Raw genomic sequence first — 25,611 nt, 5'->3', positions numbered from 1 at the left:
GATTCAAAGAGGTTAAGTCATCTGCCCAGTGTCACAGGAGTATGGTGTTGGTGGAGCTTAGAGGTGATTCCCTGGCCGGGCTCCTTCTGAGCCCCCCCCCCCCCACTAGCGTCCCCCACCTGCTCCATGAATCAGAGCCGGCTCCCAGTGTTGGAATGTGCTTGTGTTCTAACTAGCACTTGCTGTCTGCACCCCTGCCCCCAACACTGTCACGGACAAACACACCCACACTCAGACGGAGTGCTCCGGGATTATACCATTTTGTGAACTACCAAATCTGTGACACTTTAAAGAGAATATTAACAGCAACAAAATCAGAAAAGTCTTCGGTTTCATAAATACCTAAAGACCGTGCCACATCTTGCTTTGCTATTTGGAATTTGACTTTCTTTATTGTAGATGGAATTTATGGTAAATTAATTCTCTCTCTCTCTCTCTCTCTCTCTCCGCTCCCTTCCTCCTTCCTTCCCTCAATTCCTTCCTTCTCCTTTAACAAAAGCAACATATACTTTCTCATGTCATCAGTAATCCCCCCTCAGAATAGTTCCTCGGAGCCTTTTTGATTTCCTGCCCTAATACACACGATTGCTTCCTAAGCCTGCTGCACAGTTGGGCCCTAAGATGTTTTTCTTTCATTTTTAGGTTAGACCCAGGATTTCTTGAATCCCATTCACTCTTCACCATCAGGTGCTTTGGCTGCTTGGTTTTGCAGTGAATTCTTTCCAGGTCGATGGGGGGGGGGGGGGGGGGCACAGGGGGTAACCTGGAAGCCACCTGCTGAAGGCGTGCTGGCAAATCTGGGTTTCATGGTGTTTTCCTAACCCCATCTATTTTGGCAGGACCTGCCCCCCCACCCCCCCATCCCACCAGTTCTTACCGTCTTGCACCTGACCTGGTTCATTCTTTAATGCTGTCGCTGTGGATCTTCCCATCTACAATCCCAGGTGAATGACATTATTTCTTGCCGCCCGAACGGACCGGCATTATGATGATGGGGCTCTGGGTTCACGGTGATCTCCCCGCAGAACTGACATCGGGAGCTCCCCCTGCGCTAATAGAGTCCAGAAACCACTGCCGGCCTGTTTGCCCTTCCGTGTGATGCGAGTGTCACCCTCTGTCACTGCAGCTTCTACGACATGCCCGTCACCCCCGGGTGCTGACAGTTCAGGAAGGTGCATGGATGTGCCCGTCTTTCTTCATTGTCCCACCCGCCCGATTTAACCTAAAGACCCGCGTTGTTCTTCAGTTCTAGCAAATTCTACTCTATTTCGTTAGCTCTTTTCCCTCCATTTCTAGGTTTCTCCCTTTTATGAACTGGACTCAGATGGACTCATGGATTGACCTTGCGTTCTCATCTCACAAAGTCCCTATTTCTTTTCTTAGTCTCTTCGTCCAGAATCTGGGAGATTTCTTTCTCTATTTCTTCAGCCCCTTGACAGGAATTCTGTGTTTCTATTTCTGAAATGCGTCCTATCAGGAATTCTGAAATTTAAAAAAAAAATTTTTTTTTCAACATTTATTTATTTTTGGGACAGGGAGAGACAGAGCATGAACGGGGGAGGGGCAGAGAGAGAGGGAGACACAGAATCGGAAACAGGCTCCAGGCTCTGAGCCATCAGCCCAGAGCCTGACGCGGGGCTCGAACTCCCGGACCGCGAGATCGTGACCTGGCTGAAGTCGGACGCTTAACCGACTGCGCCACCCAGGCGCCCCTGAAATTTTGAATAGAAGTCATTTCCAGACCAGCATGCAAGCAGCTTAGAAGTTGTCATTGTGCTCCCCCCCCCAACAAAAAAAAGCTAAACAGCCAGAAAAATCAGCAACTCTTCCAAGAGTGGTCAAAGAACTGAGGTCCCAGGGCAATCAGTGACCTAACGGATAAAAAAACGGGTAGATACAGAAAATTGCAATTTATGGAGCCGAAACCCACAAGCGGAAAATTTCTGGGGCACCTGGGTGGCTTAGTCAGTTAACTGTCTGACTTCAGCTCAGGTCACGATCTCGCGGCTCCTGAGTTCGAGCCCTGCACGGAGCTCTGTGCTGACAGCTCAGAGCCTGGAGCCTGCTTCAGATTCTGCATCTCCCTCTCTCTCTGCCCCTCCCCCACTCACACTCTGTCTCTCTCTCAAAAATAAATAAATGTTAAAAAATTTTATTTTTAAAGAAACTTGCTCAGAAAGCAGATTCAACCATTGCTTTCACATAAAAACAAATCCAAGAGGGTTTTTTTTTCCCCTTTTTGGAATTTTTAAATGCCTTTTCATTGTAGTCTATTCTCACTTCACTTAGCTCTCGTTGTCTTCTTGAAGCTTTCTTACGATGCTCTTTGGAGACTATTTTAAGTCTCTTCTGTGTCCTTCATGTGTTATATTATTTTCCACTCTCTGTTACAATATTCATTCATCCTGGCAATTCTGGGGGCGGGGGAGGGCAGGGGAGTACTGATGTTCCTCTGGGGTCTGATGATGCTTGGCTGCTACTGTTTATCAGCGAAGGACGAGCTCAATCGTAGAATAGAACGTCTTCCACGACCGGGCAGTCCGTTTCTACACCGGTCCTCTCCTCGAGCAGGTTGGTTTTGACTGCTCGCCGGGATTGGCTTGGGTGATGGGGAAGTCGTAGCCGAGGGCGCACGTGTGGGGAGCAGGCAGGAGGCCTGGACCCTCTCGTCCATCCTTCACACAAGGGGGGAGACTTGACCCTGGGTGGGCCCAATCCTTCCCGTGTGTAATGGATGTGCAGCAAAGAGGTGCCACTGCACAAAGGCTGTGTGTGTGCGCGTGTCAGTCTCGCACGGCGTCTCCACGGACAGTTCCGCATCGAACCACAGTGAGCTCTGCCCGCTCACTCCCGCACTCTTGGGCAGCAGAGTAGGGCTGTTCTTGAAGACACCTCAGAAGGGAGCGGTCGTGTCCTTCGAGGCGATTTCCCATCCCTGTTGCAGGCTGGGGTTAGCTCTGAGTTGTTTGCAAATGATTCAAAGTGTTTTCCTTGGTCTACATATTTATGGGTATTTCCGATTGGCTGGTGGCTCCCTGACTTTGTTTGGATGCACTTCTTTGTACGTCTTTACTGTGCTTGAGTGAGATTTTAGGAAGGAGAGGAATCGTCACACGTGCTCTTTCTGCCACCTTGAACTTAAAGGAAGGCGCGACCGCCCCGCAAGCGTCTGTATTCAACATCTCCTACCACCCTTCATGAGAGCATCATATCCCATTCGATACCTGCCCCGACACTGACTTCCCCGCTTTCCAATTTTGTGTATGTCTGATCGTCTCAGTTTCACGCTGGAAAACATGATACAATGAATATTATCTGCTCATGTAGCTTTTCCTTCAGTTACATTATTTTCTTTGGATCAATTCCCAGAAACAGGATTACTGAGTCAAAGGAGATCTTTATTTTTATGACTCTAATGCCTTTTCAAGGGAGCTACACCAACTTACCATGACACCAACAGTAAAAGAGAATAATAGTCTCGGTGTATTTTTCCACCTTTGGTCACTAAAACGATGTTAAATATTTGCTTTCCTGTGACTTTTAAAATTTTTATTTAATTAGTTCAATTAAGTCTCTAATCATTACTCTTGCCTGATGTATTAGCAAAACAAATGGTTTAGACAAAGTAATCCCTTTTGATTTTTTTAAGAGTGAAAGCACAGACTTTATTCAGTTTCTTTTGATTTTAATGTGCTAACTTTTAAGAAATACGTTAAATTAAAATTGATTCACACATTTTACTCACTGATTTTACCTTTCTCTACTTCTCAACTAAATCCCCTAAGTCTCTCAGAGTAACTTACCATGTACCTTCAGTGCTGGATCTGGGGAGAAATATGTTACCTTTTACCTAAGTAACAAGCTCACCTCTTTTCTGGGTAAATACAATGTAACAGACACAAAAGACAAATCGGCTTTCACAGGCAACAAATTCCTTTCCAAAAGTGTTGTGGTGCCTACCAAGTATTATCTGAAAACAACAAGTAAATTATCAGACAAATCTCTTCTTCTGACATCCGGTGCAAATATCATATACAACTTTCAAGACACTTTATACGGTGAATATTATTGTCTATTACCTAGATTTTTCCTAACAGCAGACTGGCAGCAGTAACTAGAAAATCTAATGGAGACTAAAGGAATTAAGAGGACCCTGGGAGTGAAAAGTGATGATGGCTTTTTGCTAGTCAGAGGAGGGCCAAACAGAGAAAAAAGCATTCAAATCATGGTGCACAGATTAAAAATACAAGAAGAAGCCTGGCTTATAAATAATGATCAGTTGAATCATCGAAGAAGTTTAAAATCTGTTCAAGCCCCACTTAGAGAAAAACATTTCTAACATATTTTAGTGTTTATTATTTTAGAGAGAGAGAGAACGAGTGAACGGAGGGGGGCAGAGAGAGAGGGAGACACAGAATCCCAAGCAGGCTCCAGGCTCCGAGCTGTCAGCACAGAGCCCGACACGGGGCTCGAACCCGTGAACCCGGAGGTCATGACCTGAGCCGAAGTCGGACTGAGCCTCTCAGGTGTCCCCTAACATATTTTAGAAAATTATAAAGTCGTTAATGGGAAAAATATTTGTATGGAACGCATCTTTGTTCAACCTAGTTACATGGGAAGGAGAAACTCCTCATGAGACGTAAATTGTGTTTCAAAATTTCAAGTTATGAAGTTAAAATTTTGGAAAGTCTGTGCCATGAGAGGAGCACTTGGAGGCTTAGCGCTGCCTGGAATCCTGCCCACGAGTGTCTGATGATGCACTGGAGGGAGCTGACCCACGGACATAGGACAAACGTGTGACAATTAGAAGCTAAAACAGCATATCGTGAACTAATGAATAGTGCATGCAAGCAGCCAGAAAATAAGGTGCTAATTATACATTATTGAAAATATAAAAATAAAGAAGGTAGACCGCTCTTATGGACTGAAATGAAAGTCTGTGTCCCCCCAAAACTCGCGGGTGGAAATCTTAACCCCCGAGTGAGATGGAATTAGGAGGAGGTCACGATGGGGGGGCCCCAGGAGGGAGCCGCGTACTTGTAAGAGAAGACCCCAGATAGCTTTGCTTCCTTGTCTGCTGTCGGCCCTGTGAGGACACGAGAAAACTGTGGCTCTGAATCAGGACGCAGGTCCCCGCCAGAGGCCAAACCTGTAGGCACCCTGATCTTGGACTTCCAGCCTCTAGGACGGTGAAAACGAAATGCCTGTTGTTCAAGCCATCCGGTCTGTGGTGCTGTGTCATGGCAGCCCAAACTGACAAAGACACGAGCTGGGTAACTAGGGACTCAAACAACAGAGGGAAATTCACGCAGGATGTGAGTTAGTGTCTCACGATCCCCGCCTTGACCAGCCTGTTACCGAGTTTCATTTTTCTACCCTAGATTTTAATTCAATTAACTGGAAGGTATACCAGCCATATGATTTCAGCTTCAAGTGAGGAGTGACATATAAAGATGATTCAGTATGAACCCTGTCCAAAAAAAAAAAAAAAGAAAAGAAAAGAAAAAAATACACTGTTTTTGGTTACCATCTTTAAATTCTCTGCTTTTCTACAGACATGCTGATCAGTGCATTCCTAAGCACGTGGGCATTAACATGAAGACTGTATCCTTTCTACATGACTATGGAAACGATTCAGGCGAAAATTATGAATTTAAAGATCTTGTCTTTGTGTCATGTTGACGCAGAATACTTACATGTTGACAAAGCCAGGAACAAGAGCAAAACCTGACCGTATTCCAACGTATTCACCCGTAACCTACATCGGAGAGAAGTTGGGAACGATTCTAGGCTGCAACCCAGCTTAGCAAAGACTCCATAAAATCCAAGGAGATGACTTAAGAGCCCAGGGTTACTGATAAGCCGGAGTCAGATTGCGTCAGGAGCTCCAGACGGACCGCTACGTGTGAGTGAGGACCAGGAGAGCATCCGGTAGGGTCCCTGCAGCTGCCAGCAGCGTCCCTCACCAAGCCAGCTGTCCTCGCACACGACACAATAGCAGACACGCTTGCCATCAGACCTGTTTTGTAGAAAACGAAGGGAAAAGGAAGGCAAAGCGCTCTGGATTCTGCTGAAACAGAAACACACCTGTATCCTGTCCTAATGGTGCTGGAGGCCAACAAGTGATTGGCTAAACAAAGCCTTCCTCTGGGCCCGATGCACAAACATCATACCTGATTTCCAAGACACTCTTAGGTTGATTTATTTTTGAGACACTGAGTGGGAGCGGGGGAGGGGCCGAGAGAGAGGGAGACACAGAATCTGAAGCAGGCTCCAGGCTCGGAGCTGTCAGCACAGAGCCCGACGCGGGGCTCGAACTCACGGACCGGACCGTGAGATCATGACCTGAGCCAAAGTCGGACGCCCAACCGACTGAGCCAGCCAGGCAGTACTAATAAGACAGGTACCATTATTGTCCTGTTTTTCAGATGAACAAAATGAGAGCCAGAGAGTTTAAGTGATTTGTTCAAGGCTACCCACCTGTAAACGAGAGAGTAGATTTAAACCATGTCTACATTTTCAAGGGCGCCTGGGTGGCTCAGTCGGTTAAGCGTCTGACTTCGGCTCAGGTCACGATCTCACTGTTTGTGGGTTCGAGCCCCACATCAGGCTCTGTGCTGTCAGCTCGGAGCCTGGAGTCTGCTTTGGACTCTGTGTCTCCCTCTCTCTCTGCCCCTCTCCCACTCATGCTCTTTCTCTCTAAAAAATAAATAAACATTTAAAAAAAATTTAAAAACCACATCTACATTTTCAAAGCCAATTCTCGTAACTATTAAGCTATGTTGTTTCCCTAATATGTTTGAAAATGTCTACGTGAGCCAGTCAAGGTACCTTTTGTTAACAGCTCAACAATGGATAAAAATTAAGTTCTCCAAAGACAAAAGAGGTTTTATGGCAGAAGAGACTTTTTTATCTTAGCGCGTTTTTCTAGCGGTGCTAACAAGAGCTTGCTTCATTTAATACTTGTTAGGGATACATGCTAACAGGGTGGAGTCCTGTCTTTCCCCAAACACAGATATGGTGCATCTAAATATTACACGAAAATAAGCCATTCTTCTTCTGGCATGACGTTTCCTCTGCCCCCAGACAGAGCAGTAAAACCCTTCCAGAACACGGGATGCTGAAGGGAAGGAAGACAGTGTCTCCAGTGCCAGAATGCTCTGACGTCTAGCTCACAGCTGTTCCTTAGCAGAGCAGTTCTCAACCCTGAGGACGTCCTAACTGGAGAGAACAGTTTTGGCCCACACGCTTCCCAGTTGTGCCCCAGATGAGTGAAATTGTCATCACATAGAAGCTACAAATTGAAATCTCATAAAACAATCAACATGGATGGTGTGTCGACCACACTACCGAATCATGTCCGTGTGCACGCTTTTCAGAATTCTAGCAATTTCCCCCCAACCTGGAAAGTTTCGAGGTATCATCCAGGGCTTTCTTTTGAAGTCTATGAAAACAAATGTGCATTTCATTGTTTTCTCGCCGAGAAAGCCTTGGACCACTGCTTGTCTGAAAATTACCCAGAGGCAAAGGTCCTGAAAGGAAATTTTCATAATACACCAACTCTGTTTGTTTACCAATTAAATGAACAACGATGTTTACTTAGATCTTGACGAGTCAACCCTTTAGGAAAGAGTATATACCTAAGGGTTACCACCTTCTGCACCACATCTTGTCAGTCTACCTAAAGTCAACCCACACCTTTGGGGTCTCACTCCAGTTCTACTGCTGTATGAAGCGTTTGCTGCAGAGACCCAAATGTGCTTCGCAACCCTGAATAATGTTTTGGATACCATCCCTGTTTTCTAATCAGCTTTAAGCTTTATGTAAACAGTAGCACTGCATTACTATTGTTATCTATTCCAGCAAAAAATGGTGCACAATAAATGCATATTAACCGATGAACATTTACGAACACTTTTTAGTTGAAAATGCTAATTGTTGGATAGTAAAATGTCTCTGATTCCTGTGTGGGGAAGTGTAGGTTGCATTGCTCTTATCAGTTGATACTAAGATAGAGGGGTGAAGCGATGTGAAATGCGATTTGAGTTGCACCTCTGTATGTATATTTAAGAAAACGGGACTTTCTGATCCAGAAAATCCATTTTTAAAATTTATTCTAGCACTGATTTCCTTATTATATTCTTTGTCTGGACTCCGCCGGAAGGGTAAGGAGCAAGGAAAGCATCTCCAAAGGAGTCTCATCTTCTTCCAACAGTTTATAATTTTTCACTCTTTTGCCTCTGCCCCATCTCCAACGTCACGTGCAAATCCATGTGGCAGCCAGAAGGGAAGCAGGACTGTCCTTTGTTAGGATGTACACTAGACTAGTCTCAACTTGGACCATGTGTCATCCTCACTAGCCCCTGGGTGCTAATATTGTCAGCCTTCATTTGCCTTCTTCGGGTAAATATTTCGAAGAATATACACTTACGTCTTATTCTCCTGACTAAAAAGTGAGGTATCTCATAATGCTTGCAAAGTCAGGTAATTGATTCCAAAGGGAATTTAGTGGTTAGAATTGCAATTTCCTCTAAAGGAAACACCCATGTTTGGAATCTTTAGTAGCTGTCTCCATGTTATTAACAACCTTACTTCTCTTTGACAGACAAGTAATAATGTGGCCATCTATCTCCAAGACAGCAGGGCTGAATATATTTCTAACTTTATAAATGAACTTTAAAAGCCCTACAGACAAATTTCATTAAAGTAAAGAATGGAAATCTGGTAAATGGAGTCTTTGGACTTTGTTGATGAATAAATCCTTGCTTTTCTACAACTGCTAATAAGGATCTGGAAAGTTACATAAATAAAATAAACATTTCCTGTGTATTAGATAGAGTGCTTTGTGAGCAAGTTGATGTGCAATGCTTATAGAACAGTTGCACTTACACATTCTTAAAACAGAGCAAAAGGATTCCAGAATATCCCGTAGGAAGTGTGCCAAAGGGCGTTCTGGCCCTTCCACAAGTGAAACCCAAGAAGGGTTCTTCCTGTTCCATCCTAGACCCTTCTTGCTACGTACGGATATTCAAGATCAAGAGAATAATATATTCTAGAAGCTCATCTTGACGAAATCACGTTCAATATTGTACCTCTGGTATTGTAGTGAGTCAGGATAAATAAAGTGGTCGATTATTAAAACCAGTTCTTTCTTGACGTGTTGCAGAAGTTACCTTTCTTTGTTGTTGTTAGAAGGAAGTATCTTTCTCCTAAGAAACAGTTTTGGCTATATTTTTACCGTAAGTCAGAGACTTCAAGGTGTTCTTGAACATTTGCACATGGGACACTAGCAACTTTTGTTGTCAACTCGTCTCCAAGGATGGCTCCAACATTTTAGAGAACCTTGAAGTTTGGTAAAAACACGTGGTCCTACTAAAAATGTTGTTTAGCTTAGAGAGTCTCAAAGAGTTCTTGTTTTGTGGCTCCTGTCAGTTACCTGATGAAATTTACCAAAGCTCCTGGTGTGTGGGTTAAGGAGGCAAGAAATTGATAGAAATTAACTTCCATTTGAAAGAATTTTCTGGTGTTGAAACCAACTTAGAAAAGACTACATTATATGATGACACTCTCGGTACCACACACACACACACACACACACACACACACACACACACAGATTTTTAATAGGCTCACAAAATACCAAAGGTGTGTAAAACTTTAGGCACCCAACAGCCAGGCTCTCAACTTACTGAAAACTACTTTTCAAGGCATTATGGTCAATTTCAGACAAAGCATTTTCTGATAAATATTCTTTTTTTTTAATGTTTATTTATTTTTGAGAGAGAGAGATAGAGCATGAGCAGGGGAGGGGCAGAGAGGGAGAGAGGGAGACACAGAATCCAAAACAGGCTCCAGGCTCTGAGCTGTCAGCACAGAGCCTGACATGGGGCTCAAACTCGGGAATGGCAAGATCATGACCTGACCCAAAGCCAAATGCTTAACCGACTGAGCCACCCAGTCACCCCATATTGATAGATATTCTGATACTGAGAAAATGTGCATCAAAAGGGTGAATAATTACTCTCACTTCCCATAAAATCATTTGTTCGTTTATTATTTATTGAATATTCTGTGTTAAGCTCCAGGGACTCTGGGGCCCTGATACCCAATGATAAAAAAAAAGACCCGGGCTGCGCCATCGGGAAGCTCAGTCTTATGAAACAGAAACCACTGAAACATCAATCCAGCAATTTTCTTTTCCTCTTCAACATCTATGTAGATCAACAGAAATAGAAATTTATTTTTTTTTCTGAAATACATCTGCACATTACTCCATTTAGTTTATCAGCAGTGACCATCCACCGTGCACTAAGCATCGTGGCATCGCTATTGTGAATGTGCGAGCAATAAAACCACCAAAGAATTGTAACCTGACTGGGAGAAAAGGTGAATCAAAGGGGAAAATTGAGGATGACATACCTAAATGACTAATGATAAATCAATTATGTTATGAAAGAGTAAGCTGAACAGGAAAGTTTTTCTGTTGATAAAGTATTTGGGCAGCTACTTAAACTGGACAAAATATTAACCCAGGTCTCCCAGAGGCATTGTAGCCAAGTGAGAAATCTGCATTCCGGTCAGGATGGAACTATAAATCTACCTAGCCAAAATTTTAATCAAAAGATATTTTTCAGCGCTACACGCTTTTGGAAATCTACTAAGTGCAAGATCCTGGCATTACAGTATGAGAAAAAGAGACTGAGTCTTGGCCAGCTAGTACTTGCCCTGGGGCATGCGTACTACAGTTACTATGTAACAAATTAGGAAAAGGATCCTCAAGTCGGGAAGTAGATCTGAGATTCGACCCAGGCCCGCGGGTCAGACATTCGGAAGCCCTGCTGTTTTCTCTTCTTGCTGGGCTGACTTTATGTCAGATCCGTGGAGAAATAGACTGTAAAACGAAGTAAGTCACCAGGTCACAAGGTGGAAGGACGGAGAAAATGTCAAGAAACAGACTGCTGAACAGGCCCGGGAGAGTCACTCCATATTACGGCAGGAAATCATCCCCGAGCGTGGGAAACCCTCCAGTGTATGGGGCTGGCTGCGTAAGTCTGAGGCCACTCATGATGAGTCAGAGACCGAAGAGGCAGACTGGCATGGGCCCCCAGGCTAGGAATTTGGTAAAAAGACAGAGATCAGTGGAGGTGACTAGGGCCTGGAAAGGTTTCTTGGCAGTAACATTGTTTCTTCCTCTGTGACAGGTATGAAGGATTGAGGTAGGAAATGAACAGCGGGGTGAATTCAAAGCGAGGAGAGTAAATGATTCAAGGACGAGATAAGTAATGATACCACGAGAAGAGCAAAAGACACAGCCCAGCGTCTCTCTGCTGGTTAAGCATCACTCAACTCCAAGGTCATGGCTACCAATCGCTCACCGGCAAGAAGATGCTATAAAAAAACAATGCGTATTATTTTGTTAATCACTTAGGAAACTCTCGTTAATGTTCTGCGTCTTTGATTAGTTCATTCCCTGTAATGTCTTGGAATATTTAAAAATTGCTTCAAATAGAAGCCCCATACTATTTATATAAAATCCATTTTCAAAATTCTTTTCAAAGTAATTACAGGAAATTATCGGCCTTTGTATCTTGCTGGCTGACACATCATATAAATCACCCAATGTGTCACTTCTGATAAAGCCCATGTAATCATATTACATGACAGGAACTGACGGTCATAAATAGACATGATAACCTAATTTGGAAAACTCAGACAAACGCAGTTTCTTTTCAACTTTAGTTCAAAAACACTGGTGAAACTCTACAGAGGATTAGCATAGTGATGTGACTTTGATGAATATTTGTAACAGTTTCTTCTTTCGAACCTGAAAGCTATTTTGGTTTCATGCCTTAGATATAAGCTCATAAGAGCGTGTAATATAAAATATTTATAGTAAACATTAAAAAGAAAGAATGATGTGATTATTTGACTCAGTCGATTTTTACTTAGTCCGCTCAGTAATTAGGGCCTTTTTGAGGTGCAGGACGTAAACAGGGGTCTCCTCCCTTGGCAGAGAGTGAGAGTTTGCCAATGACTCCATATTTTAAAAAGCAATAACTCAATAGCGAGAAAGAAGATATACTCAAAACTGTGTCTACCCGGGTGTCGTTGCCAGACTTTGAATTTTACAAGCGAGGTGAACCCCCCAAAGGCGAGACACTGTATCTCCTGGACCACGTAGACTATTAACGGGAGAAGGTGGCCCACTGATGGTGGTAGCAGGTTGGAAGTTCTCAGTTCTTAGCGCCAGAGTCCGGCACCTGAGAGGCACAGGCTGGAAGCTATAAACAAGATACGCACAGGGAGCCTTGCACAGCCTTGGGCCAGCCCGGCTCTGATGGTTGTCCTGAGTTGGGCAGGTCACTCCTGGGTCCACGCTGCCATCCCAGATCCCTGGAGAAGCAGCAGATGCCTATGTATGGGGATTCTGGCCTCTTCCTCGCTTACTATACTCAGTTGACTCGATGGAATAACAATGGTCAGGCCTGTCACGTTTCCACTCTCACTTGCTGGCAATCCCATGGGTTTTATCTTTCTGAACAAAAGTGGTGAGGTTTCAACCACAGTGCAAGGATACTCCTATTCTTCAAGCTAATATATCTGGATATACGCACGAGGATGCATAGAATGTGTGAATGCCATATTATGTTGTGGAAGGAAGAACGTTATAATCCATGTTTCTAGAAGTATGACGCCTTTTTTTGTGAATCAGGGAACGACGTACTCCTTTCTAGTTTCGTTTCTACATGAATTAAAAAACGAAATTCAACTCAGTACCTGTGCAGGGAATGTCAAAGTGGGGATATGTGTGCTACCCACAAAACTTCCCGTGTTCCTCCCAGTCAGTGTAGGTTTCAAAAAAGGGGATGATGAGTGGTGATAATGTTCATTTCAAGAATACTGACATGAGGCTTTCTTCTTCTAGGGTATTTAATCGAAATCATCCCTTCCCTCAACATACACCAAAGAATGAGATTAATTATCTCCAAAAGTGGTCTCAAGTTAGGAAGATATAGCTTCAAAAAATCTAATAAAATTTATCAATTAAAAAAAATCACAAAACTGGCAACCTAATGAGTCATATTCACATACCTGATGAAACATTCAATTAATAAAAAATTTTTAAAAAAAGGATGGCCATCATGGGGACTGCACAAAGAAGAATCAGGGGGCAAAACCACATGGCACTTGAACAACTGTGCCAGAGAGTAATATGATAAATCTAGCAGACCTAATTCTTCCTGAAACTTAAAATGACATCCTATTGTGAAGCAACAAAAATATTCAGGTCTATTTATGGCCTAAAGAAAGTATCTTCCGGGGCGCCTGGGTGGCGCAGTCGGTTAAGCGTCTGACTTCAGCCAGGTCACGATCTCGCAGTCCCGGAGTTCGAGCCCCGCGTCAGGCTCTGGGCTGATGGCTCAGAGCCTGGAGCCTGTTTCCGATTCTGTGTCTCCCTCTCTCTCTGCCCCTCCCCCATTCATGCTCTGTCTCTCTCTGTCCCAAAAATAAATAAACGTTGAAAAAAAAAATGTTAAAGAAAGTATCTTCCAAGAGCACCCATTTCGATTATCATGTAAATTACTTTGGAGTTGCAGTAAATGCAATAAGATAAGAAAATAAAATATAAATAGAAGAAAGGACATGTTATGAATACATTTTGATGTCTGTATTTCAAACATCTCTTTTATAAGACATTTAACCCGCTGACACCTTGACACCCTGATCTTGACCTAGAGATTATTAGTCAGGTGTCCCGGATATCTCTCCCAAGAGTAACCTACCGACAGGCTGGCTTGCTAGCATCTGATTTACGTGACTTGGTTCAAAAAATGATCGGGCCTATCCCATTCACTCCCCAGGAAAACAGGGATGGTTTTGTTCACTAAAAGTAGGGAGAAGAAAGGAAGCAGGAGAAACGAGAAGGGTGAGAGTCCTGAACAGGGAAAGGCAGAGAAAAAGTGGGAATGCCCCTCAGAGAAAGCAGTCCAGTCTCTTGACACCTTTCCATGGGAAATAAGCATCTCTGTTTTGCTTTCTGTTCTTAAATTCCTATGAGACTTTTTGTAATGGATGATAGTCTGTTTCTTGAAGCTGAAAGAACTCTGAAAATCCAGGGTAGATAAAATGACTTGAAGTCACTAACAATTATTGAGTGTACATGATGTGACCAACGCATTGGCTTACGTTTCTTCATTTGTCTTCTCAGTAATTCAGGATGTAGGTATTGTCCACACCACTTAACGAGGGGGAAGATGCCCATTAAAACAACACATTGCTAGTTGTCACATAACAATGGATAATGGACAGAGGATTCAAACCCAAGCATTCTGACTCTGGAGGCCATGTTTTTAGCTAACCGTAAGGCTGCCCCTTCACTGCTGATGATGCGACAATCCATATATAGAACTGAAGAGAATAGAAAAGAAAACTGTTTGGATGACTGTAGTTTCTTGATTCTAAAATGTAATCAATTGGAATGTTTAAAATCACTTTAGTAATAGCAATTTACAGAAAATAGAAAACACTGAAATAACTTTATACTTTTTTTTCCTAAGAGGCAATAACAAACATTTTATCCATACCATTATATCCTGCCTTCCTCAGCAAGATACAATCAATATTTGAGTTTCAGTCGTCTTCACTTCCAAGTCTAGAGATTTTTCTGAATGATGCTCGACCAGTTATGGGGACTCATTGGCTTTGATAACCTGCACTCATGATATTTAGCCTTGACAGTATAATTTCAAGGATTTTAGAGAACACTGGAGTTTGGTCAAAATTGTAGTCTTATTTATTTTCTTAATTGACTTACATAAGGATGAAAGTCAAATATTGTCATGGAAGACATGGAGATTTAAAACAGATATTTAATACCGAGTGATCATCTCTCATGATGCATAAATCTGTTATAGCCGCCCCTCTGAATTTAAAAATTGTATGATCTATTGGAGATCTTTAAAAATGAGTGGTACGTTAGACTGGTGTGTGGAAACATCACCTGTACATCCAAAAAATTTTTGTTTCAACATTTTATCACGTGCAATCATTTCTCAGACAACTGACAATTTCCCGTCCAAATTTAATTTAAATCAACTGCATCCAGTGTTACCAATGTGAATAGCTTGCGTGACGGCCAAAGGAACTTATGTTTCCTATGCCATTTGATTTCAAAGACATGAAAATGTGAAGGAACCATGCATTTAAAGGTGATAGAAATGGGTGATGAGAATTCAGTAAGATGGCTGGTTACCAAACAAATATAGAAAAATCAGTATTTCTACTATATATCAGCCATAAAAAGAATCATTATATGTACTTCCCTTTGTGGCTGTTGAGAAATATATTGGAGTAGATTATGCTGTTATAATCTTTATGCTCCTGAAACAACAGCCTCACAAGCCCAAAAATTACCTTGCAACAAATGAACTTCTCAAGCAACTTTCTGGAGTGATAAGAGGGGCACGCTTGGGCATCCTCGGCTTCTGCCAGGAGTCGTACCGAAGGCTCCCTGTCCCCCATCTCATTGAATCCCCACAAGAACCCCATGAGGGAGCCGCATTGCTTATTAGAACAAAGTGACACCGAGGCTCAGAGAGAAGTTCACAAACTGAAAGGTCACAACAAGAAGCAGACTGAGCTATTTTATCAGTTGCTGAACCACATCTTGAACTTCAAATCTATGTCTCTCTAAACCCCAAGTTCCATCAAATTCTCCATAATTATGTTGTTTGAACAGAAGTATTTTATCTCAGGCACCTGGGGGGCTCAGTCTGTTAAGTGTCTGATTTCGGCTCAGGTCATGATTTCATAGTTCGTGGGACTGACCCCGCGTGGGGCTCTGTGCTCTCAGCCCTGCTTGGGATTCTCTCTCCCTCTCTTTGCCTCTCCCCTGCTTGCTTGTGCTCTCTGTCTCTGTCTCTGTCTCTCTCTCTCTCTGTCTCTCTCAAAATAAATAAACATTTTTTTAAAGTATTTTGTCTCATAGAAAGTGACCAGAATAAGTTGTTTCAAAAGATAACAAAGGACTATTTTATTTACTGGGTTTTTTTTTTCATATGGTTGAACATTAGTTATGTATGGCAAAAAAAAAATCCAAGTACGTGAAATCTTATTCTAATATTTTTCAAATACTTCTCTGAAACATATTAGAACATTCTGAGACCATAAACCAGAATCAAAAGCCCCTGAGAGACTTACATTTTCCTGTCCTCGAATTCCAGTTACAGCCTTAAAAATTATCTAAATTAGCTCATCCGTCTCAAATCGCTGTGGCTAGATGTAACCAAGGCACCGAAACAACACGAAATGGCCTCAGTCCAGTCTTCAAGTCAAGATAAGGAACAAATATGGAAACCCAGAAAATTGATAAGGCAATGACAGAAAGTCCTCTTAAATCAGATGACAAGTTCTGGGGAACGCCTTTTTTTTTTTTTTCTAGTTTAAATGAGATCCCATTAGAGCCTTGACTTTGGCAGTGCTGCTTTGCTACATCTTATTTCTCAATTGCAGTCCGTTCTCAAAATGTGGATCATTGAATTACGAATTTACTGAATTGGATTTGAAAGCAAAACCATGTAAGGCAAAAACACAACTGAATTAGCGATCTAACAAGCAGCAGGCAGGCTAGCTAGAGGGGCTTGCAGGAGAGGCAGACGTTTTCACCGAGAACCCACCCGCGACTGGGTCACTGCAGACCTTATCCAAGTTAAATTGTTTGCAAAATGCCTCCCTCGAACCCTGATTAGTGGCCGCATTTGGCAATTACTCGAGTGATCCTAAACGTGTCCCCCCGCCCCGGGACTTTGGAAGCACCGTACCCAGAGCGTCCACATTTCCCTTCAAAATAAAACACAGAGTCCTCGTTCCCTCCACGCACGAACGCTAAGCAGGTGCCGCGAAAGGCCTTGGGGAACTCGAGCTCTCGGCTGCCATCCTCTCCTCGTGGGCCTTCCCCCCAGGACCCTCCTGTGGGCTGCCTCTTGTCAGCACGGCCCTGCCGGCGACGTCCCTTGCAAATAAATCAGCGGAAGTTCCAGGCCCACGGAGGAGGCTGTGGTCACCGACGGTGCAACATGCTGTCCGAGGCACCGGCTTGTTAGAGGCACTGGCTTATTTCACTGCTGAGTGCGTGGGGCGCCTCCAAGGCCTCACCGCTGGGTTCCATCCAGTCTGTGGGGGAGGAGGTCCAGGGCCGGGAAACGCCAGCCCCAGAGCCACGGTCGGAGCCCTCGGAGAGTAGTGACCGAGCTGCTCGTTTTGTGCTGATACCGTCTTGTGGTGATCGTTCGACACAACTAATCCACTCTGTCGCTCCCACGGGGGACTTTACATGCCTCCCAGAATCAAAACGGGAGTCACCTATCCATCCAGCAAACAGAGAAGAAGCGCCTCTCGTATGCCGTGAACCCGACAGACACAGATCCCTCCCACTGCCGAACTTCCTTCCTGGCGACAGAGACAGACATGGATCGGAAAACATAGCAAACAGGGAAATTGTACGGTGTGTCAGGTGCTAAGTGCTAAGGCAGAAGGAAGAACTGAGAGTGGAGAAAGATCTGGAAACATGAGCGCTTGGCGAGCGAGGGAGGTGTGAGCGGGTGTCATGTTTGTAGAACAATCTATCAAATCACAAAAACAAAATCACCAGCAGGCAAGCCATGAAGGTCTTCAGTCCTGCGCAATGCCAGCTAAAATCTGGCCGTCTCCACCCCACCCGCAGGACGGCTGTGGTTTCATCACCACTGCATAAATACGCAAAGAAGGCCGGATTTCATTCGGAGCCACTGGGCATCCGCTCTGCCGTAACAGCGTTCTTATCAGGCAACTTTAGGCTTATGTCACTTCAAGCAGAAATTCAGGGAGTCCCCAACAGGAGCCACCACAGAGATAATAACTGCCCTTTGAGGACAAATTAGGTGACAGGAGCAGGGTTTCCACATCAAAGTCGACACGTGGCACGTGTTTCTGTGTCCGACAAGGCTGAATTTTCCAGCTGAGCCTCCAAGTAAACGGATGCTGTCTGTATGTTAGAAAAAATGAAATGACACGCATCGATTTCTCTCATAGTGAGGAGGCTTACACAAATGCATAATAGGTAAATATTGAAATGTAGAGCACCAGAATTGCACGAAAGAAGAAGGATTGCAGTTAACTCATGAGGGTTGGGTAGCAAGAGGATGACTATAGGTATCTTGGCCCGTATGGGCTCCTGTAAAAAAGTAATAATACATAGACTGGGTGGCGTATAAACAACGGACATTCACCTCTCATGTCTCTGGAGGCTGGAAGTCCAAGGTCGAGACAGATCCAGAGTCTGGTGAGAGCTGCCTCCTGGTTCATAGACATCACAGGGGAAAGCACAGGGGGCCTGGGGTCTTCTCTGTGAGGTCGATGATCATATCATGGGGCCTCTGCCTCTTGGCCCTCTCACCTCCCACAGGCCCTGACTCCTAACACCATCATCTTGGGGGTTAAGTTTCAACATCTGCATTTGCAGGGGACACAAATATTCAGTCTGTAGTAGCAGGACACCCTTTTTTTTTGTACCTTTGTTTACCTCAAACACCAGCCTTTAGAGTGAAAGAACCTTGTAGTACAGATGGCCGTGAGGTGCTTCAGACCAGGGATTTAACAGTTTCCGGCAGTGGCAGAGAAAGGACAGTTCCCACGGGAGAAGGGGCAGAATGCCCCACATCAGAAATGAAGAACCACTCCTCTATGTGACAGACGACAAGGCTGAGTCCCTCAGTGGCCGCCCACGGCTGGCTTGTGCCAAGTGGCAGATTGAGTAAGTGTGGGAGCCGCCATCGCGGTCAGGCAGGTCCTGAGATTCCGGGAGGCAGTGACTGGGGTGGCTCTATCCGCGTCCAGCCAGTCAACTGATGAAGGGCCATGAGTCCACACGGCAGGCGGCAAATCTCCCTGCTCACACGGGTTCTCCTCGCCCTCGGTTCCCACGAAGGGGTTGCAAGGGGCGTCTGAATCAGTGTCACGAGGTCTGAATTACTGCGAAGGAGCCTGAATGTGGCACCACCCGGTCTTGTACCCAACGCCCCATTTTCCCCTCCAGAGACACATTCTCCTTGAGAGCTAGGAATGGAAGCAGATCTCGTCTGGGGAGAGGAAGGGGGTGTCTATCTTTGCTCTCCGAAAAGTGAATCAATCTAAGTCAGTCGCTCTCACCGCCTACATGTGAAGACGTACAGAGGTCACTCCCCACAAACCCGCCCTGACTCCTACCCTGGCTTCTGGAAAATTTCCGACTCCAGCAGCCATTCTGGCCAACAAGAGCGGGGCCAGGTCCACTCGGTTTGTCTAACACGGCTTTCAACTAAGGCACAATCCACAGGGTCACAAAAAGTTGTAGGAATTCAGGGTAATGGATGTATTTGGCATGGATATGAAGGGAGCTCAACAATGTGTGGTGAACTGAACTGGTATTTTACTTTGTGAGAGGGAGGTATGCCCGTGTTTAAGCTGATTCTACTCATTTAAACATGGAGTTTTCCTGAAACTGAACTTTGCCCATATTTCATAACTTCGTCCGGATTATCTTCGCCTCCTTATAGAGTGATTCCTTACATTAAGCCATTTTAGGCTGGTTTCGAGGAACACGAGATCTACAAATCGGTGTACATATTCATTCCACAAGTATTTATTAAGAGTTTACAACGTACTAAGTGCATTATAAATCATGTGACTGCCTCAAAACCCTCGCCTGCTTTGTGTTTACATACAGGCACAAAGGCCATGGGGGGAGTAAAACAACAGATTATAATAGGAGCCGATAGTGCCCCCAACCCCCTCAGAGATGTGCCCCTTTTCTGGTCTCCAGCACACCCACCTCAGTCCTTACCTGAAAGACGTTATCTCTGACCACATCACTCAGCTTTACTACTTCTATTTAGCACAAACTGTCACTTATCCAGCTTAGAAACCTTTCGGGCACGCCTGGGTGGCTCAGTCGGTTAAGCGACTGACTTTGGCTCAGGTCAGGGTCTCACAGTTCATGGATTAGAGACCTGAATCAGGCTCTGCGGTGACAGGGAGGAACCTGCTTGGGATTCTTTTTCTCTCTCCCTCCCTCTCTCCTTCCCTCTCGGCTTCCCAAAAGTAAATAAATAAAAGCTTAAAAAAACGACAAAAGAAACCCTTTTAATGTCCCTTTGTCACCTTGAGAATAAAGTTAAAACTGATTCATGTGACATAACAAACCAAACCATTCGGTTTCCTCCCATCGCTGACACGCTCAGCGTCCGCCCCTCTCTCTGATCACTTCTCCCTTCTGGAAATGTGATGTGGTGTCTCAGGTCTCCGGGCTTTGCAAACACTTCTTCTCTGCCCACAGTGTTCCTATTTCCCCCTTATAGGCTGGGGGAGGGAGGGTCTTTCTCTCAACCTTCTAGACAGTGGAAACGTCAGTGTCCTTGGCTCTTCCAGGACCCTTTTGAAATGAGGTTCTTTGGTGCGCGTCGTATCTCAAACTTGTTTATAGATTACACTTCTGTGTATCATGACTATTTTCTGGAAGTTTGTTTCCTTTTCTAGAATGTGAACTTATTCAAAGCAGGAACCAATTTTATCTGTATTTATATGTCAGTGCCTAACACAGTACCTGGTTCATAGTAGATAATCCATAAATATTTATTTAAAGAATGAGTGGGGCGCCTGGGCGGCTCAGTCGGTTAAGCGTCCGACTTCGGCTCAGGTCATGATCTCATGGTTCGCGAGTTCGAGCCCCACATTGGGCTCTGGGCTGACAGCTGGGAGCCTGGAGCCTGCTTCAGAGTCTGTGTCTCCCTCTCTCTCTGTCCCGCCCCAGCGTGCCCTCTCTCTCAAAAATAAAATAAGACATTAAAGGATGAGGGAACACACAATAGAGTTAAGAGGCCTACTTGCTTTTATAGTAGTAGAGAGCTTCCCAGGTTTTCTCCCCCCCGACGCCAGTCTCCCTTTCTTCCACAGTAATGTGGTTTTAATGGGACAATGGGCTCCCCATCTAGAGATTAAACGAGGGGACATCCCTTGAAAGGAACTGTGTAGGTAGGGAGGTCTGCGTGAGGGAAATGTGAACAGAAGACACGGGGAAATGCTGAGGTCATCTCCAACTTAAAGGAAAGCACGTGCCTGAAACTGGCCCCCTTCCCTCCGTGCACCCGGGAACCCCCACGTGCCAGCAACTCGGACTCGGCGGGACGCACCGAAGCTGCCAGAGCGAAAGACCCGCTTCCGTGGATTCCTGGAGCAGAGTCCCATAGGGTAGGAAATGGAGAAAGATAGCTCGTCCATAAGACCCTGGAGCTGAGGTTTCTCTGTCATTGTGGGGAGTCCATTTCTCACTGGACACAGACGCAGGGGCCACAATCCTCCAGACAACTCTTTATCTAATTTCTGTTTGGATGCTTCCAAGGCTGTTCCCTCCCTCACAGGGTAGACTCTTCGATTGTTGCAAACTCCAAATCTCGAAAAGTATTTCTTCCTAGTAAAATTGAGCTTCCTTATAATTTCTGCTAATTTGGCCAGCTCTACGGTCTAGAGCTGCACAGATATGCACTCTTCTGGCGTATGAAGAAGGCTGTTATCTTGTCAATAGCCTTCACTTTGGATACTCTGAGCCATTTCTCCTATGATAGGCCTCCTAGGTCATTTTTTTTTTTTTTAACGTTTATTTATTTTTGAGACAGAGAGAGACAGAGAATGAACGCGGGAGGGTCACAGAGAGAGGGAGACACAGAATCTGAAACAGGCTCCAGGCTCTGAGCTGTCAGCACAGAGCCCGACGCGGGGCTCGAACCCACCGACCGCGAGATCGTGACCTGAGCCGAAGTCGGACGCTTAACCGACCAAGCCACCCAGGCGCCCCTCCTAGGTCATTTTTTACATTGTTCTTCAGATTTTTCCAAGATTTGCAGTTTGTTGATATCTATCATTAAACATTATATTCGGGAACTAAGATAAATACGGTGTGAGTCGGGCACGGGAACTGATAGGACCACGCACATACGTGACATTTTGCGGTTTTTCATTCCTTCAAGAAGAACTTGCAGAGTGCCTATTAAGTGCTTGGCATTCCTTCTGGCACTGGAGGTGAATAAGATAATTCCTGCTTTCTAAAAGTTCGCAGACCACACAGGGAACAATTCTCCTTCAAAACCACTGGCTGTGGTAATTCTGTCTCCGGTCCGACAGACCACTGCTCAAGAGGGAAGCTTAGTCTGCCCATGGATGTCAGCAAAGCTCAACTTTAAAAGCCTAGATTTCTCCCAAACGTATTCTTGCACCACAGTAAGATTGATTTTTACTTCAAAGACCAAAAGACAACAGGCTAGTTGTATTTAAAACAAAACAAAACAAAACTAATGTCTTCTTTGCAACTATGTGGTCATCAAATGTCCTTAACTTTCCCCACATTTGAAGGAATAAGGTCCATGATGACTAAACATATCTGTCATAAACATGTTTCTACAACTCTTTTTCTGATGAAATCTCAAGTCTCTCAGGGGGTGTGTATGTGTCTATGCATTTGTATATGTGTGTGCACAGAATATATATACGAGGCTACCCGAGAATTTCAAGACAAATACATGTGACAGTGATTGGACACCTTTGGGTTACTACATGGTTGATCCATGCCAATACGGTAACAGGATATGATACAAACTGGAATTGAGCGTCATGCTTGTCCAGCCTTGATGGGTGTCTTCTAAAGTCATGCCCATTTTTCTAGTGGGCGTAAATTTGGGCTATGAAAGAACAGTAGATACACTGCTCTGCTCTCTAATCATACTGTGGGTGCACGTGCTGGGTCACAGCCCAGTTCGTTCTGGGAGAAACATAGCCTCTACATACTGGTGACGGCCCCAAACGACCTTCTGATGGATCACGTGGAACAAGGGCTGTGAAGTCGGACGCGTCTGGCAGGGGTCATCCGCGGTGAGATGATCTAGTAAGTGAACACTTCTGTGATTAATATAGAGCGCACGGTCCCCACTTAGCGTCAGATTACGTTCTCACGGTTTCTCTGTATTTAGTCTGTTCCTTTTATTTTGAAACAGAGTTAAACTGAAGGCATGTTTAAACCACAATTATCCAGGGGGTGCCTGGGTGGCTCAGTTGGTTGAGGGTCAGACTTCAGCCTAAATCATGATTTCATGGCTCATGGTTTCGAGCCCTGTGTCAGGCTCTGTGCTGACAGCTCAGAGCCCGGAGCCTGCTTCCGATTCTGTGTCTTCCTCTCTCTCTGCTCCTCCCCTGCTCACACACTGTGTCTCTCTCAAAAATAAATGAAGACTTGGGGCGCCTGGGTGGCGCAGTTGGTTAAGCGTCCGACTTCAGCCAGGTCACGATCTCGCGGTCCGTGAGTTTGAGCCCCGCGTCGGGCTCTGGGCTGATGGCTCAGAGCCTGGAGCCTGTTTCCGATTCTGTGTCTCCCTCTCTCTCTGCCCCTCCCCTGTTCAAGCTCTGTCTCTCTCTGTCCCAAAAATAAATAAACGTTGAAAAAAAAAATAAAAAATAAATAAATAAATGAAGACTAAAAAAAAAATTTTTTTTAATATAAAAAACACAGTTATCTGGGCTATAGCACAAGTTTAATGACATCTATCCCATGCTTCCCAGGGGAAAAACGCCTGGAGCACAGTGACAAACAGGACCCCGAGTGAGCCCCAGTGGCAGAGGAGGGAGCAAGGGACTTTCTGGGGGCCAAGTGACCCCCAGGCACTTCACTTTTAGGTCCACGTAATAGGTCCCTACAAGCCCTATGCTTTTCTGAATCCTAGGCTAACGGCTGTTTAACACCATGGAGATGAAAGGCACCTGTAAGCCCAGACCCTCGGGCTCTCCATGCCCGAGAGTAATGGGGCGCCGTCAGCTCGAGAGCCCGTGAGCAGATTGCCAGGGAAAGCACATTGTGCTGGTACAGGGTTTTCCCACCTCTGACTTTCACCGGAACATGGAGTGACTTCCGACAGCTTTCCTTCTGCGAGAGAAATGCTCGAATCCTGGTCCCAGGGACGGGGGCGAGCAAATTCTCATGAGGAGACTCAAGGCTTTTTGAGAGGAAAAGCCTGAGGGCCCAAACCCTTCCCTCCGATTCAGAGTTCTGGAAGCCTGCAGAGTGGATGCTGCAGGCCCGCACAAGGACCAGGTCCAGAAAAGTTCTCAGAGCCACTGTGGGGTGGAAAGACACAGGGGCAGTGAAGACGGCCCACTGTGAGTCTGGGGGCAAGGAGGACCCCTCTGGGACCCTGTGTGGGCACACGGGGCCTCCCCCAACACAGCCTCAAGACGTGCAAGCTTAGCCATCGGGAGCCCAATCTCACATCCCACGAGAAAGCAGCCTTGACGACGAGGAGAGGTAACTTGTCCAGGGCTCACCTCTTTCTGGTGTCAGCGGCTGAGACCAGGGAGGACGCTTATTCTGGATGCCGTTAGGGACTCTGGGGCCTTGCAGCCAATGACCAGCAGGTGCTACCGAGAAGCATCCGTGTCTAGCAGGACTGGGAATGCCCTCCGGCTTCATAGTAGAGTCTGTGTCCCAGCCCCCTTGGAGCAGGCACCGAAAGCACACTGGGGTTTCGGGGAGGCGGTGGCCCCTGGAAAGGAAAGAATGTCCTCCAGTTGACGAGATGGAGGCGGGGGCACATCGTGGCAGTGCTCCCAGGCTACCGAATGGCATGTATCGGATGAACATCCAAGCTCATTTCCAGTAAGCACCTACACAAGTTACTGAGCCCCCTTTCATCATCTTAGAACATGTTTCACAAGTCAAATCCACAGGGGAAAAAGGGGTCCAAAGAGTAAAACAAAACAAAACAAAGCCAAAACATCAAAACCAAATAAAGGAATTGGCTCTTCCTCCCCACGAATTGCCCGCTATTTTGAGCACCATACAGATAGAATCTAAGACACAGCGCCAATGCAGGAATCCAGACACACTTTGCTTGGGTGAAATGAAATACTCCTTGCAGGTAAATTGAGCTTTTACAAATTAAGATCACATTTGCTGTTTGGTCTGTTTCAGTTTTACAGTCAGCTGAGCCTCGATTAACAGTATTTGTTAACATTTTTTTTTTTTTTTGCAGCCCTGAACGTTCAAGTACAAAGGGCTTGTAGAACCCCTCAGTGCTCCAAGGGATCTCTTATCTGACCTACGAAATGAGGGGCTGCATTTCAGTATGAAAATGACTTCCACTGTTGTGTTTCTTAAGATGCTCATATCATTGTTCTTTGTTTTTTTTTTAATGTTTTCTTAATGTTTATTTATTTTTGAGAGAGAGAGAGAGATAGAGACAGAGTGTGAGTGGGAGAGGGACACAGAGAGAGAGGGAGACACAGAATCCGAAGCAGGCTCCAGGCTCCGAGCCGTCAGCACAGAGCCCGACGCGGGGCTCGAACTCACAAACCGTGAGATCGTGACCTGAGCTGAAGTCGGACGCCCAACCGACTGAGCCACCCAGAGGCCCCCATATCATTGTTCTTTCAAGAATGACTTACATTATTTATAAAGTAATATATAGTAAGTTTGGATAATATAGATAACTCCCAATATCCTCTACTCTAACACGACCGATGCCGTCATTTCTGAACATTATTCCTTATCGGCTCATC

At 45.0% G+C, this 25,611-nt stretch overlaps 1 long non-coding RNA gene across 1 annotated transcript in view; it reads left to right on the top strand.

The window, feature by feature from the left end:
- LOC125170830 (uncharacterized) overlaps nt 1-11,288 on the top strand; it is a 141,373-nt gene extending 130,085 nt beyond the window's left edge. Inside the window, exon 3 of the long non-coding RNA XR_007154109.1 lies at nt 11,202-11,288. This is a non-coding gene — a long non-coding RNA (uncharacterized LOC125170830). The remainder of the gene's footprint in view (nt 1-11,201) is intronic.
- The last annotated feature ends 14,323 nt before the right edge of the window (nt 11,289-25,611 follow it).

The sequence above is a fragment of the Prionailurus viverrinus genome, chromosome B4 (assembly GCF_022837055.1).
Source record: "Prionailurus viverrinus isolate Anna chromosome B4, UM_Priviv_1.0, whole genome shotgun sequence".
NCBI classification, from domain to species: Eukaryota; Metazoa; Chordata; class Mammalia; order Carnivora; family Felidae; genus Prionailurus; species Prionailurus viverrinus.
This window is presented reverse-complemented; position numbering and strand designations above follow the sequence as displayed.